This window comes from Mirounga angustirostris, unplaced genomic scaffold, assembly GCF_029215605.1.
Source record: "Mirounga angustirostris isolate CCGP_5_RB_7025 unplaced genomic scaffold, mMirAng1.0.hap1 SCAF_4, whole genome shotgun sequence".
Lineage (NCBI taxonomy): Eukaryota > Metazoa > Chordata > Mammalia > Carnivora > Phocidae > Mirounga > Mirounga angustirostris.
The window spans coordinates 80,116,097-80,130,945 of record NW_026991712.1 but is presented as its reverse complement, the minus strand read 5'-3'; the positions used below and the strand labels follow the sequence as shown (position 1 = coordinate 80,130,945).

The 14,849-nt window shown below is 35.4% G+C and overlaps 1 pseudogene; it reads left to right on the top strand.

Moving 5' to 3' along the window:
* The first annotated feature begins 5,848 nt into the window (after window positions 1-5,848).
* On the top strand, window positions 5,849-6,431 carry LOC123860233 (large ribosomal subunit protein eL18-like; annotated as a pseudogene).
* Window positions 6,432-14,849: the final 8,418 nt, after the last annotated feature.

Here is a 14,849-nt window from a genome sequence, read left to right as displayed (position 1 = left end):
TATTATTTTCTCCATTTTCCAACAAAATGACAAAACTTAGACATATAAAGCTTAAAGCTTATGTGAGTTTTCTTGAGATCATATGACAAGAAAAGTGATAGACATTTTGATGCAAGGCATTCTAACTCCAGAGCCTTCACTCTTTATCATTCAATTTACATCTATCTATAATATTATCATATTTGTTTAAATCACAGAGCTACTCTATGAAGTTTATGAAATAGAAGTATATAATACTATGCCCATTTAAAGAATGAGTAAGCTAAGCTTTATAGAGATTTATGAAACTGTTACTTGAATTACTTGATTTCCAAGAGATCGAACTTTGTGATGTCTCTCACTATAACTTTTTCTTTCAACCCCAATCAATTCCTCAATCTTCACTGAAACTACTCTTCACTAATATCAAGACCTCCAGGTACTTACCCCCTTCCCATTCTTACAATCTATTTGGGGCCTTCCTTTACCTATACACCCCTATAACTTTTACAAACACATTCTTTATTTTCCCTCTGCCTTGATATTATGTACTCTTAGCATACCATCTCTTCTGGAATCTCCAGGTTGCTGAAATTTGCTGGAGGATCACAGGACCATATCCATTGTTTGTATTCAATTCTCCAGTTAACTACCAGGATAGGATAGGCAAGATAGACAAAAGGGATACAATGCTTAGAACCAATCCCAATCTCTGTAATGTGGATATTTTAAAGAAAATTGGACCTACTTTTAATGTTGACTGTATTAAAACCCATGACTTACAAGGTTAAGCAACAGTAACTTCTAGGTATGTAGTTATTTTCCATTTGCCTTATCATCATATATTTTGTCTAACTTTCATACCTTCTGTGCTCTGGAGACATGATTATGACATACTGCATCACATACTTCCATGATCCCCTGAGTTCTAGCAAGGGGAAAGATGAGGAGAAGACAGGGAAGCAGGAGAAGAGGAAACTATTTTGTTGCTAATCCATCATGTTGTGGATCCTCTTTTCAAGTTGCTCTACCAGCACAGCTCCAGCTCTCATAAGGCACCAATAACACCATTCCTTCCCCTTGCCCTTCAAGCCCAGGGATATAATAAATTCATGCTGTAGCTTGTCCATAGATAACATATTAATTCCATAAGATTTTCCTACTCTAATAATAACTCCATTAAATTTTCTTTAAATCCCAGCCTAGGGTGTCTTTTGTTGGGACTCTGACTGATAAAACATGCCAGACAAAAATTCATCAATAAGCAAATAGAATAATCTTCAAAAATTTCCTAGAACCCTACAAAGGATTATGATCATGAATGCAATCTATGTGAGAGATGATTTCATAAACAGCAGGGTATCAACCATGAGTTTGGTATAGGAAAATCTCTGCTCTTTATGAGCAGGAACTAATAATACTAAGGCTTATTTCCAGATCTAACAGAGGACCAAGGTATCATCATATTAGCAAAACAAGAATCTCAAACATGGAATAAAACTGAATGACTTGGCTAGCTGAAGAAAAAAACAAGAACAAACATAAAAACAGAAATTAGACTTAACACATTAAAAGCACATTTGAGGGCACCTGGGTGGCTCAGTCGGTTAAGCGGCTGCCTTCGGCTCAGGTCATGATCCCAGGATCCTGGGATTGAGTCCCGCATAGGGCTCCCTGCTCCGCGGGAAGCCTGCTTCTCCCTCTCACACTCCCACTCCCTCTGCTTGTGTTCCCTCTCTCGCTGTGTCTCTCTCTGTCAAATAAATTATTAAAATCTTTAAAAAAAAAAAAAAGCACATTTGAGTCTAGAAAACTACAGAGGGACTGAACATACAAACATTCCAAAGGACAGAGTAAGAGAGGTTTTGCAATGGTAGCATGGATTTGTGGACCTCTCTCAACTACACAGTAAGATTTGCTTGAGACTGTCTCAATTTGGTCAGTTTATAATTTCATCCTAAAGTAATAATAGTGTTCCCTTTTACTCTGAAAAAGTGTCATTCTATATTAAGATGACATAATTCCCAGAATTTCATTCATTCTCCGTTGGTATTTCCTGATCTCCACTAGAGAGACTGTTATTGGTCCAGGATGGTCAGATATCTGGATCATCAACTATCAGAAGGAAAAGATCAGAGTGCACAGATTTAGTTCATGGGTGAGTCTCTGGACACTAATAAGCCACTCCAATCAGTGTCTACTATGGCTTTGCATGCTATGTTAGATACATTAGATGTTATAATTAGGTTTAAAAAAATCCCTGAGAAACACTGAGTATGAATGCAATGTAACCAAAATTTGGTTTTGAAAAGCTTCACTAGTAGCTTGATGGATAACAAATTGCTATACGGAGATACTACTGGAAGGAATAGTGGACCCTACAAAAATTTGGAAATGACATCATATAAATATAACTTTTAAAACTGGAAATAGAAGGTAGAAATATATTTTCTATAAATGAATTATCAGGGATTACCAATATTTTGAATGTAGGGTTGAAAGATATAGACAGAAAGTAATCAAATGTAACTTTAGGCTTCCAGACTAAATGACTGAATGCATATCAATATCATTGACCAAGACCAATAAAATTAAAGGAGACACATCTTTGGGCAAAGAAAGCATGCTCAATATTTGACATAATAAAAATAGATGTCTTGGTGGACTTCAAGTTTTATATCAGAGATATAAGAACCTAGTAAGAATATAGTTCCCACTCTTACAATAGGAAAAAAAAAAGCTGGACTAAGTTCAAATTTATGATTTGCCCAAAGATTAGGTTGCAGAGCAAATAAATAACAGGTAATCTGGAGAGACTTTGGTGCCTGCAGGGGGAAATACAGCTCAACATATTTGGTGGACATGCTGCTGAATGCCATGTAAGCCAGTAGGAATATTGGTCTAGGCATTTTAAATAAATTTCAAAAGATACAGGCTTAATCCCTAACCACCACACTAATGAGTACAGGAAAAAACATAGCAGCTGAGAATGTTGTATCGTTTACTAAGGACAGATTCTCCCTGGGGAGCAGTGTGAAAAATCCACAACCTAGTGAATAGTCTCAAAAACAAGCAGGAGCGGGCGCCTGGGTGGCTCAGTTGGTTAAGCGACTGTTTTCGGCTCAGGTCATGATCCTGGAGTCCCTGGATCGAGTCCTGCATCGGGCTCCCTGCTCGGCAGGGAACCTGCTTCTCCCTCTGACCCTCCCCCCTCTCATGTGCTCTCTCTCTCTCTCATTCTCTCTGTCTCAAATAAATAAATAAAATCTTTAAAAAAAAAAAACAAGCAGGAGCAAATATTGAGCAAATTAACTCACTCCATAAACACAAGATATCAAATGAGCTATCTGAAGGCTCTGGTACACTGAGGGTAACTAAATAACAAACCTCAAACTCAGCCCAACTACTGACTATATCAACACAAATCCCCACACTAAAGTCCTAATAGAAGGAAAGTCATACTCATTTTTAAACATAAACATATTTCAGTATTTACTGTCTTATATAACACATATGGTTTTCAACCAAAACTAATGAGGCATATCAAAAGGTAAGAAAAAACAGATTCTGAAGACAAAAAAATTTTCAGAATCAAAATCAAGTAACACACAGATAGTGAAACTAACAGAAAGGGGACTGAAAATAATATTAATATGCCAAAGTCTCCAATGGAAAAAGTAGATAGTATGTAAGAGCAAATATAAATCACTTCAGCAGATATAAGGAAATTATAAAAATTATATAAATGGAAATGTCAGATTTTTTTTAAAAAGCACAGAAACAGAAATAAAGAGTGCCTTTGAAAGCTTATCAGAGGACTCTACACAGTTGAGGAAACTAACAGTGAACTTGGAAACAAGTTAATAGAAATTTTACAAAATAAAATGCAAAGGTAAAAAGAAGTGAAAAAAAAAATCAACAGAGAACCCAAGAGCTATGGGAAAATATCAACAGTTTAACAAATTAGATTCCTAGCTGAAGAAAAGGGAGAGAATAAAGCATAAGAAATAAATGACAATGAAAGAAATGGCTCAGAAAATGCAAACTAATGGTAGGCACCAAACCACAGAAGCTCAGAAAACAACAAGGGGGATAATAAGTACAAAACAAACACTGCCCCAGGCCATGTTTATATTTAAACCTCTGCAAATTGAAGACCAAAAGAAAATCTTGAAGGGAAGCTGAGGGGTGGGCATTACCAGCGTAATTATTATTTACAGAGGACAAAGATAAGAATTACAAGAGACAGTTTTTCAGAAAAACACTCTCAAGCAAAATTTGAGAGAATTGATTGTCAACAGACATATTCTATAAGAAGGAATTTCTTCAAGAAGAAGAAATATGAAATAGGAATATAAGAGGTTCTGGAAGATTGGAGTGCTTGGTGACAAAGATATCATACAAGGGACTTTTTAGGGAACTGAGTGGTACTGAGGTGATGCATATATGATCATTCACATGTCAAGTCCCATACAACTGTACATCAAAATGGAGAACACTACTCTCTGAAAGTTTTAAAAAATCAACCAGAATGTTGGGATTTTGACTAGATATGTAAGTTTAAAGACAAACTATGTGCATAAATAGTGTATTCTACCTGGTAAATTCTGACACTACTTTACAGTGTTGAACAAACAAGTAAATACAGTATAGTATACGAGAGTTCAGCTTTTTGCTGTCAGATAAAGAAATTGGAACAAGGAGGAAGAAGATGCTAGAAGGAATCCTGCAGAACTGGATTAGAGTCAGATATATCAGTATGAACTCACCTTTATCTTAATACATAAAAACCAGGGGGATAAAGAAATAATTGTAGACATGTGTGGGTTAGTATACATACTTATATTTCTAGCTTCCTTACTGAGTAGGCCAAAAAGAAGTGACACCCCGTAACAATGAAAACTCCTAGAGTCCAACTATTATTATTCTAATACCATTCTTTGATTAAAGCAAAGAGAGATCCTTAAAGAAATGCTGATTCTACGCTTAGGGCAAGGAAAAATCAGAGAAGTGCCTGGAGCATCTTGTAGTGCAAGAAAGTAAGGAGATGCTAAAAAAAAAAAAAAAAAAAAGGCGAGTGATGAAGCTAGGTCAAAAGGACACAACATTCAATATGAAAGAGCTCCCAATGGCCAAAGTTGTAAGAATTTGAGCAACAAAATAAATGATGATGGTATTAAATTATAACCTAAAAATGTAAAATAAATATTCTCGACTCCATACTGATATAATTAAATGAGGGAGAGGGACAACTCTTCCTTACAGGAAAATTATAAATATTAATTTTGGAAGGAACAACATAAATAGAAAATTACTATTGGAAGCCCATCATAATAGTTGCTTCAAAGATCTACTAATAAATGGTAAAATTGGTGGGCAAAGCTTTAAGTAGAAAAATGATATCTGGGTAGAATCAAAGTATCTCCCACAAATAATGTTATAGTTTTAATATACTTCCGCAAGTTCTCCGATATTCTCCCCTTCAGAATGTGGGTCTTAATCCACCTGCCTTGAGTGTGGATGGAAATTGGAACTCACTTCTAAGGAACAGGGTTTGGAAAGGGAGAAATATACTAACTTTACAATGGAGAAGCCAGGAAGACACCACGTCAAACAAGTGATTATGTTAACGTAACCAAAATAAGTTATGTTGATATCATGCACCTGGAAGGACATAAGAGAAAGATGCTTCACCTTTGTGGCATGCCTCTTTTATAGCCCCTGCCTAATCACGAAAAAACATCAGACAAACTCATATTGAGATATTCTTCAAATTATTTACCAATACTTTTCAAAAGTGTCTTCATGAAAAACATGAAAACAATTTTGATTCTCTCTTTCCAGATGTGGCTGATAAGGAGGCGCCATCATGGGAGTCAACATCCACCACAAGGACCAAAAGTTTCAGTGCGAGGAGCCCAAGAGCCAGGACATCTACCTGAGACTGTTGGTCAAGTAGTACAGGTTTCTTGCCCAACAAACCAACTCCACATTAGGCAACTGTGTTGAAGCAGTTAATGAGTTGCAGCAATCAGCTGTCTCAGCGCTAATCCTGGATGATCCAGAAGATGAAGCTGCCTGGCTGGGAAAACAAAACAGCTGTTGTTGTATGTATTATAATCGATGATGTGCATGCCCAGGAGGTGCCCAAACTGAAGGTGTGCACACTGCACATAAGCAATCATGCCTGGAGCTGCATCCTCAAAGTTGGGCTATGAGCCTCACCTTTGACCAGTTAGCCTGGAGTCCCCCAAGGCTGTGGTACCCTCTTGCTTTCTGGTCCAGGCAAGGGCTGAGAGGTATACAGGCATTTCAGGAAGGCCCCAGGAACCCTGCACAGCCACAGTAAACTCTATTTGCAATCCAAGGGCCAGAAGTTCCAGCGCTACCAGAGGCTGCAGACCTGGCTAGTACTAAACCTAACCCCAGATCCTGCCTTGTTATTAAAATGACCTTGGATGCTGGAAAAAAAAAAAAAGTGAAAAAATTTAAAAAATTTTTTTACTTATTTGAGAGAGTGAGCACACCAGTGTGAGGGAGGGGCAGAGGGAGAGGGACAAGCAGACTCTCCACTGAGCAGGGAGCCTGATGTGGGGCTCCATCCCAGGACCCCCAAGTGAGATCATGACCTGAGCTGAAGTCAGATGTTTAACCAACTGAGCCACCAAGGCGCCCCTGAAAAAAAAAGAAAAATTTTTGAAAAAAGAAATAGTGTTTTGCTGAGGTCGCTAGAATATCATTACATACTTCCCATTGACAGCAAGTTCTGATAACAAATCCTACTTCTTATCTTGATATGAAAAAATAAGGAGCACAGGACAAAGTTTAGTTAATGAATTCACTATCTGAATGTGTGAAAATAAGGAAAGTAAGCAAATATTTTTTTTCCTTACATAGGTATTTCTTTTGTAATAACTAAAAATTAAGTGGCTAAATTGTCCATTCTTCACCAATGCATTAAATTTGTATTTAGAGTTACAGAATATGAAAGAAATTGGCATTGATTTTTTTTAAATTATAGCTGAGTTCCCTACTTTCAGATTAATCCTATGGGAGTTTATTTAAAAAAGCCATAAAAATGGACCTGAGAGAGCAAATTTGAATATAATATTTGAAATAGGCTTAAGAAATTAGTCCTATAATTATGAAACTTCCTGATAATGGAAAAAAATGTTAGCATATAAACCAACAACTCAATACACAAAATAAGTCTATAAAATTAAGCCTGTTATTGGCCTGTCTATAAGACTTTAGTTGAAACCTAAAAAACTTTTTATAAAATAAACAATGGTTTTGAGAATTGTGGTGCTTGTAAAAGAAATTTTATAAACAAATTTTAAAAGCTACTTGGTTAGTCATCATTAAAAATTAAAGTTAGTAATATATGTCAGAAAAAAATAAAGCAAAAAAATAAAGCAGTTCTGAAATAAAAGCAGTTAATAAAATCATTCAAATTAACAACTTGTTAAATATCTTGTTTTTCAAAACTATTTCAGAAAGTAAATGTTGGGGACACCTGGGTGGCTCAGTTGATTGGGCGTCTGCCTTCGGCTCAGGTCATGATCCCAGGGTCCTGGGATCGAGTCCCACACCAGGCTCATTGCCCCACGGGGAGCCTGCTTCTCTCTCTGCCTACTTCACCCTCTGCTTGTGCTCTCTCTCTCTCTCTCATTCTGACAAATAAATAAGTAAAATCTTAAAAAAAGAGAGAAAGTAAATGTTGGATGATGGAGCAGAAATGCTTTCCTTATTCTCCTGTTAAATATAGCTGAAATACCTGGACATTCTATATAAAACACATATAAGCAGATTCTGAAAAGTAGAAAAAATAAGGGACTTGAAAAATGACATGACAGAGAGGTCCCTGTGTTGTTTGTTTTTTTTTCTTTCATACTTCTCATACTGAGGTCAGAGAAGCCAGCAATGTGGAAACACCAACAGGCACACAGATAAAAAAGCCCATGAACGCTTACCCTCTCTAATCAAAGGACAAGGAATGGAGCTTCCTCAAAAGGCAGAAAACTTTTAGACAATAACCACTCTGCTCTGGACAAACACCACAGAAAAGCTGCAGCTCCCCCCCCTCACATCAGCAAAGGTCAAGTGGGGAGCTTAGATTCCACCTTACTCAGCTGCAATGAGGTGCCCCAAGTTTCTGTTGTGGTGGTTTCAGAGAAGGCTGAGTGAAAGGCTGTGAATTTCATCCCTGCATATCTCCTTCCCTCATAATCAATAGAGACCACATGGGGAGCTTGAACTTCAACCCAACCCCGTGGTAAAAAGGCACCTCTCCCTCTTTTGTCTGTGGTGGTATCAGAGAAAGTTCAGTGGGGATATGCACTACCAAACTCACCCACCAAAGTGAAGTTTCCTCTACTTTCTGCACCCCCAATGTAAACAGAGGTCAAATGGAAAATCTAGACTTACACACATCTTGCAGTAATTCTCTGGAGTGGTAACACAGTACCTGCTGAAACATAAGATTTAAATAATACAAAAGTCTCATATGATAATAATAATACCTGTATTTCAACTGAAGATCACTTTTTATACTAAGAACCAGGAAATTCTCAAAAACACTGTGTAAAAAAAGTAACAGATATCAACACCAAGATGACATAAGATTTTAATCATAAATCACAGCCAGCATAAAAAATGCTTCAGGGACACCTGGGTGGTTTACTCAGTTAAGCGTCTGCCTTTGGCTCAGGTCATGATCCCAGGGTCCTGGGATCCAGCCCCACGTCAGGCTCCCTGCTCAGTGGGGAGTCTGCTTCTCCCTCTCCCTCTGCCCCTACCCTGACTTGTTTTCTCTCTCTCTCACTCCACTCTCAAATAAATAAAAATCTTTATTAATAAATGCTTCAATGAGTAACGATGCTGAAATAAATGAAAAAAAAAAATAGTCTTCACACAAAAAAAGTCTCACCTAAGCAAAAACAAACTTAAAAGTATAGACCTGAAAAATATAATGACAGTAAGAAAAAAACTTCCACAGATAGACTTAACAGCAGAATAAAAAGGATGGAGAAACCACCAGTGAGCTTGAAGATAAAACCAAATAAATGACCCTATCATAACAGCACAAAGAAAATAGACTGAAGGTAAAAAAAAAAAAAAAAAAAACCAAAAAAACAAAAAACAGAGCCTTGGGGAATCCTGCGACTAAAATAAAATACCTAACACTTGTGCCTTCAGAATCCCAGGAAAGAAGAAAGTGGGTGGGGTTGAAAAACTATTTGAAGAAAAATGGTTGGAGATTTCCCAAATTGGTCAAAAATCCTAAACTTTTTGCTCATAAATTAAAGATGATCAAACCACAAGCATGGCAAACACAAAGAAATCCATGCCAAGACACATCATAGTAAAATATCCAAAAACTAAGGGAGAAGATGAAATCGTGAAAACAACTAGAGAAAATAGTGCCTTAACAATAAATGAAAAACAATTTGATGACAATGGATTTCTCATCCGAAACTATGGAAATAACGAGAAAAGAGCACAGACTTCTTTCAAATGCTGCAAGAAAAGGACTATCATCCTAGAATTCTATATCTAGTGAGAACAAACTTCATGAATAAAGAAGGAATGAAGACATTCTCATACAAAGGAAAAGTAAGAGAATTTGTCACCAATAGATTTCTTCTAAAAGATAACTAAAGGAATTTTTTCTGAACAGAAAGGAAACAATGAAAAAGAAACCTTGGAATGTAAAGAAGGAAGAAAGTAACAATGTAAGAAGCAAAAATATGAGTAAATACAAAAGAATTTTCCCTCCCTGAGTTTTTGAAATTATGTTCAACAGTTAAGCAAAAGCTTACAACAACCTCTTTGGTTTTCAATATATGTAGATAAATATATAAGACAATTATAAATGGTGAAAGGAAAAAAGGATATAAATGGAGGTAAGATTTCTATACTTCACTCAAACTGGTAAGATGTTGATACTAGTAGATGGTGATAAGTTAGGAATATATAACGTAATGCTAAAATATCTAAAACAAACACACTAAAAAGCACTATAGATAAAGTAATTTTTAAAAATAATAAAAATATGTTCAAGTAAATGGGAGGAAAGCCTGGAAAAGAGACAGAGAAATTATAAAACAGAAATAAACAGAAAACAAAAAATAAAATATGTGGGAATTAAGCTACACACCCCTAAATAATAAATAAGTAAAAAAAATAAAATAAAATTTATAAAATTCATTAAGACAAATAAAAAACAACATACCAAAACTTGTGGAATGCAATGAAAGCAGTATTAATTGGGAAAATTATACAATAAAGGCTTAAATTTAAAAAACAACAAAGATTTCAAATCAACAATCTAACAACACCTTATGAGACTATATGAATAAGAAAAAGCTGAACACAAAGCCAGCAGAATGAAGGAAATAATAAAGATGAGATCAGAGATAAACAAAGAACAGAAAAACAATAGAAAAAAAGGAAACCAAGCGTTAATTCTTTGAAAAACTTTAACAAAATTGATACACCTTTATCTAGAATGTCCAAGGAAAAAGAGAGAAGCAAAAAATAAAAAAGAAATGGAAGAGGTAAAATTACAAATGGTTTTGCAGGGAAAAAAAAAAACAACTATGAACACCTGTACACCAATGAAATGGATAGTTTATGTGAAATGAACAAATTTTTGAAATGCACAACCTACCAAGACTGAATCATGGTGAAACAAAAACTCTGAATAAACCTATAACCAGTAAGAAGATTGAATAAGTATCAAAAATCTCCCAACAAAGAAAAACCCAAGACTAAATGGCTTCACTGGTGAATTCTACCAAACATTTAATGGAACAAAATAGAGAGCCCCAAAATAGCCTTGTGCAGCACTGTCAAAGAATTTTTCAAAAGCAGTTTAATGGAGGAAGGTTAATCTTTGCAACAAATGGTGCTGTTATAATTGGATATCTATAAGTTACAAAAAAAAGGAAACAATATAAACTTCACAACTTACAAGAAAAAAATTAAAATTGTTTATACATTTATATATAAATGTAAAACTATAGCACTTTTAGAAGATAGCAGGAGAAATATCCATGGTACGTATGGCTTGGTGAAGAGTTCTTAGCCATGACAATAAAAACATAAAGTACATAAAACAAAACATTTAATAAACCAAAATTCATGCAATTAAAATATTTGATCTGCAGAAGACTTTGTTAAAGAGATGAAAAGACAAATTGGACCGGGAGAAGATATTTTGAAATCACAAATTTGACAAAAGACTAATATTTAGAATATATAAAGAACTCTCAAAACTCAAGCAAAAAAATAACAAACAATCCAAGTGGAATACAATCAAACGATATGCATATTTCATTATTCAGTGTATATCTTATATTTATAGCACATCTCTGTTGAGATAGCCATATTTCAAGTGTTCAAAAGCACACGTGGCTAGTTGCTACCACATTGTACAAAACAGATTTAGATCCTCTGTAAACATAACCACCTTCCCTTGGCAAACATTTTATCTATGCTTTAGAAGAGCCATGTTTCTCCAGAATAATTGATAACTTCTGCATCATATTCCTCAGACTCATGCCCATCACTAATGGGTCACAACACTCTTCATGCTGCTCCAGGATATGGTCTTGGAACCTCTCCCGACTGCCCTCCAGGCAGCAGAACATGGAGCAGAGGTCTTCCTGAGAAGCAATGGAAAGCAGGGTGCAGATGGAGCCTTTTGCACAGGCCCTTTCCAAGGCCTCTAGAGGGCTAGCGATGTGCAGGCACACTCATATCTCTGAACATTTTGCAGATCTTTTAACTTCAATTGTTTCAGACAGCTGTCTTTTTGCATTCCCTTCTCCTCTCTCATACTTCCTTTCAAATGTGGAGTGACATTGTAAAGACCAAGGGCTTTTGGGGGACCAGGGGAAGCAGAGTCTGGGCTTAATAGGATATATTTATGTTATTCACAGTCAATTCCATGTATAGACTCTGGGTGGATTCTGTACTTAGTGAGCACAAAGTACATAAAGATCCATGTTTCACGCATCTCAAGTGTGAATAATAAAAGAAGTTGCAATCAATCATGCTAGAAAAAAACTAAATCATCGTTATATCCCCTTTATATAAAACAATAGTGCAAAGTCATCATCATATAAAAAATAGCAAAAGTATATGCAGTGAAAATTATATGATGATATAGCGGTATATCAGGATATTAGTAAATATTTATCCTATTTTTCTGGACTTTTTGATGTTTATATTTGTTAGCTTATTAAAATACATATTTGTTATGATTTCCTTTTTATTCTAATATTTGCTTTTGAATTTAATTTCTCACCTTAATTTTGTTTCATTTCTCTTAGTGAAGGCCTTCCAAATTGCATAAATCACAAAACCTGGATTTTTCCTACTGCTCATGCAATATATTCAATTTGCAGTATCTGTTTCATTATTTTTTTTTCTTTTCAAGTTTTTATTTAAATTCCCTTAGTTAACATACAGTATAAATTTAGTTTCAGATGTATAATTTAGTGATTCAACACTTCCATACAACACCCTGTGCTCATCACAAGTGCCCTGCTTAATCCCCATCACACATTTAACCAATCACTCCACCCACCTCTCCTCTGGTAACCATCAGTTTGTTCTCTATGGTTAAGAGTCTGTTTCTTTGTTTTCCTCTCTTTTCTTCCCCCTATGTTTATTTGTTCACTCATTATGTTTTTAAGCAAAACTTTATTGTGGTGAACTAAAAAAAGGTCTTGCTATTAGACACTAATCACAATTTAATTCCATAAATTTTCTATTAAAATTGTCTTTATGACTAATAGAAAATGCCAGAATTTATTTAAAAAGAAATAAAAGGTTATCTACTGTTGTAGTGTGCCTTGATAATTATATTAATGCTCTAGCATCTGACAAATTCAGACAGAGGTGAGCTGGTAAACTGGCTCTCCAATAAAAATGTCACAATGTGGGATGTTTGCAGATTTCCATTGTAGATATACTCCCACAAGGACCCATTTCAAGTTACTAAGCAGTTAAGGGTGATCCGCTCTTCTCAGGTGGTTTCAGGTTCAGCACACCACTACAGTTGAACTACAGTGAAACTGCTGTTCATGTTGATGAAGAGAACAGAAGGATCAGATCATGAACGTCTTCCATCCTTACAACTGTCCACACTTTCAGTTGTTGGGCCCACACACTTACTGGTAGACTTTCAGTTTATGTCTCTCTTCCGTGTAGAACATAAAAAGTCAAAAATGGTCAAATACTTTGAACAGACGAATTAGAAAAAAGAGTCCAAAGTCCTCTGTAAATGTGTATTATCCACATTAGAGCACATGTGATTATACGTAGTAAATGACAGGCAGATAAGGCACCCAAACCGACTGTATTTCAGCATGATAAAATATGACTCTCAAAGCCCATGGAGCTGAAACCACCCTCATTAGGAGTGCTACAAGTCCCAGGGAACTAAAAATCAGTTAAATATTTACAACAGAAAACAGGAGTCAGTGATATTGCATAATACCAATCCATAAGGAAACTTGAAACTTGGTATGTAGAAGTACATAAGCGTATATAAATAAATATTTGCAACTAAAATTCAAGGTCACATATGTAAATCATTCATATTTTCAGTGGGTCATTTTATGTTCAATGCAAATGGCCCCTCCTCCCCCTTCTCCTTGCCATTGTACAATCCAAGCACCCCATAAAATTATGAAGTCAGGATCCTAACTTATTTTCCTATCTCTTGTCTTGCCTCCCTGCCCCACTTCCCACCCCTGCTTACTTCACCTTCTGCACCTCCCCCAGAGAGATGTGAAACAATTCCATGTCATTACCTTACTTAAAATTCCTGAAGAATTCTCTATTGTCTAACATATATAAACTAGCTAATCATTGTAGAAAAAAACTCTAATAGAGAGGCCCTAAGTTTCCTTTTCAGTTTTTCTTCTAAGTTCTAAAAATATAACTCTATGTTCTGCTTACACAGAAATTACCACTAGCTTTTCTGAAAAATGCAAAAAAAAAAAAAAAAAAAAAACACCAAAAGAGCTCTCAGTAATACTATCTGCTTACACCTGACGTAACAGTATTCCCCTTAACGTTTCCAGTCTTGTGAAAACTCATTTGTTTGTGACCAAGTATCATTCTTTGCAAGGCACTTCAAGAAAAAAAGTGTTTTAAACCCCTTCTCCTCTAATATGTGCTAGAGCAAATAACCAGCTCTTCCTGTGCGTTCCCCAAGGCTTTATAGTTAGTGGCAGGAGTAATTTTAATGTTTAATAAAGTAAGTATTTGAGTACCCTGCATTAAACATTATTAAAGGGTAGGCCATTTCTATTCATATTTTATTCCCATCACCCAGGCACACTGCTTAATAAATATTTGCTAAATGAGTGAATGAATGTTGAATATGCCTAGCTGTTGACATGACATAAATTTTGCTCTAAGACAATATGCAAAAATGACCTATAACAATAAATCCAGGCCAAGAAATGGTGATTTACTACTAGGATATATTTATATCTTGTACAACTGATGTCTTTGCTTCCTTTCATCAATATCGGAATTCATTTATATGCAATCATATGCTCTATTAATTTTAGTTTTTTGAAGTTCATGTAATGTATCAAATCATGGTCTCCAACTTTAAATATTTTTAGTTTTTATCCTTTTGCAACCATAATTCAAATTGTCTCTTAAGAACACTCAACAACTTTGAGGATAAATATGTGTTATTAGAAAATCATTATTAGAAATAGTAGCTATGATCAATGCCTGATGTATTATGAAATGAACAGGTATCCCTACCCATCAAATTTATAATCTAATCACTTCCTAATTTTCAAAACTTAAACCTGACCACTGATATACAAATTTCT